Raw genomic sequence first — 2,500 nt, forward strand, 5'->3', positions numbered from 1 at the left:
GCGGCAGGTTGCCTCGACCACCATCGGCACACGCTGGGCCCTGGTGCGGGCGCTTGCCTCGAGCACCATCGGCACACGCTCGGCCCTGGTGCGGTCGGTTGCCTCGAGCACCATCGGCACACGCTGGGCCCTGGTGCGGCAGGTTGCCTCGACCATCATCGGCAGCCTCGACCACCATCGGCACACGCTGGGCCCTGGTGCGGGCGCTTGCCTCGACCACCATCGGCACACGCTCGGCCCTGGTGCGGTCGGTTGCCTCGAGCACCATCGGCACACGCTGGGCCCTGGTGCGGCAGGTTGCCTCGACCACCATCGGCACACGCTGGGCCCTGGTGCGGGCGGTTGCCTCGACCACCATCGGCACACGCTGGTCCCTGGTGCGGGCGCTTGCCTCGAGCACCATCGGCACACGCTGGGCCCTGGTGCGGCAGGTTGCCTCGAGCACCATCGGCACACGCTGGGCCCTGGTGCGGCAGGTTGCCTCGAGCACCATCGGCACACGCTGGGCCCTGGTGCGGGAGCTTGCCTCGAGCGCCATCGGCACACGCTGGGCCCTGGTGCGGCAGGTTGCCTCGAGCACCATCGGCACACGCTGGGCCCTGGTGCGGTCGGTTGCCTCGAGCACCATCGGCACACGCTGGGCGCTGGTGCGGGCGCTTGCCTCGACCAGCATCGGCACACGCTGGGCCCTGGTGCGGCAGGTTGCCTCGATCACCATCGGCACACGCTGGGCCCTGGTGCGACAGGTTGCCTCGAGCACCATCGGCACACTATCGGCCCTGGTGCGGGCGGTTGCCTCGACCACCGTCGGCACACGCTGGGCCCTGGTGCGGGCGCTTGCCTCGAGCACCTTCGGCACACGCTGGGCCCTGGTGCGGGCGGTTGCCTCGAGCACCATCGGCACACGCTGGGCCCTGGTGGGTTTAGGCACATCTTCAAATTTCTGCCGTGCCAATGCCATTTTTATGGCTTGTAAATTCATACAATGGTCCCCTAAGCCTTCACGTGAAGTTTCGTTGGAAGATGACTCGTTTTCTATTTTTCATGATTTTCGAAACTTTTTGCGGTTCGGGATTTTTTAAAATTTTTTTATAAGGATTTTTGGCCCCAAATTTTGTAGGCATGATCCTTCTATTTTTGTTGGCATGCACAAAAAAATTCAGCTAAAAACTCGAAGTAGAGAAGATTTTGTGACCGTTTGAAAAAAGTGTCCCCATTTCAGACACTTTAACGGCTACTGGTAGCAAACCTGTAAAATCTCAAATGCTCTTTAAGGGGGTGTGAATTCTCAGAGGTTTGATGAGGGATAGGGGGCCAACACAAGGCCAAGTACCAGCACCCATCGCACATCATGTGCGCACACCCCCCCGGCCCCCCTCCCAATCGCCGGAACCCCAATGCCGCCGGTCAGGTTCTCCGGCGGTACTCCGGCGATGCTCCGGCGATGCTCCGGCGATGCTGTCCCGAGTGAAAAAAATGCGGCACCAGCACATGCTGGAGCCAAGCATGGGCACCGTGGCTCAAAATCGAACTTCGGCCAAGGCCTCGACCATCAATGGCACATGATGGCGCATGGTGATGGCACATGCATCGACCATCATCGGCATAGGCTGCCCTTCGGTACGGGCACTTGCCTCGACCGCCATCGGCACAAGCTGGGCCTTGGTGTGGGTTGTTGCCTCGATCACAATCGGCACATGCTGAGCCTTGGTGCGGGCGGTTGCCTCGAGCACCATCGGCAGACCCTGGGCCCTGGTGCGGCCGGTTGCCCCGATAACCATCGGCACACGCTGGGCCCTGGGGCGGGCGCTTGCCCCCAGCACCATCGGCACACGCTGGGCCCTGGTGCGGGCGGTTCCCTCGACCACCATCGGCACACGTTGGGCCCTGGTCCGGGCGGTTACCCCCAGCACCATCGGCACACGCTGGGCCCTGGTGCGGGCGCTTGCCCCCAGCACCATCGGCACACGCTGGGCCCTGGTGCGGGCGGTTGCCCCCAGCACCATCGGCACACGCAGGGCCCTGGTGCGGGCGGTTGCCCCGAACACCATCGGCACAAGCCGGCCCTTGGTGCGGGCTCCTGGCTCGACCACCATCGGCACACGCTGGGCCCTGGTGCGGGCGGTTGCCTCGAACACCATCGGCACACGCCGGCCCTTGGTGCGGCCGGTTGCCTCGACCACCATCGGCACACGCTCGGCCTTGGTGAGGGCGCTTGCCTCGACCACCATCGGCACACGCTGGGCCCTGGTGCGGGCGCTTGCCTCGACCACCATTGGCACACGCTCGGCCTTGGTGCGGGCGCTTGCCTCGACCACCATCGGCACACGCTGGGCCCTGGTGCGGGCGGTTGCCTCGACCACCATCGGCACACGCTCGGCCTTGGTGAGGGCGCTTGCCTCGACCACCATCGGCACACGCTGGGCCCTGGTACGGGCGCTTGCCTCGACCACCATCGGCACACGCTCGGCCTTGGTGCGGGCGGTTGCCTCGACCACCA

At 65.0% G+C, this 2,500-nt stretch overlaps 1 long non-coding RNA gene across 1 annotated transcript in view; it reads left to right on the plus strand.

Annotated features, from left to right (window-relative positions):
* Nucleotides 1-2,500, plus strand: part of LOC149504371 (uncharacterized) — a 13,438-nt gene that overhangs the window by 9,906 nt on the left and 1,032 nt on the right. The gene's annotated exons all lie outside the window — the stretch shown is intronic.

This window comes from Durio zibethinus, unplaced genomic scaffold (genome assembly GCF_047325235.1).
Source record: "Durio zibethinus cultivar Kanyao isolate XHJ-2024 unplaced genomic scaffold, ASM4732523v1 HiC_scaffold_3, whole genome shotgun sequence".
NCBI lineage: Eukaryota > Viridiplantae > Streptophyta > Magnoliopsida > Malvales > Malvaceae > Durio > Durio zibethinus.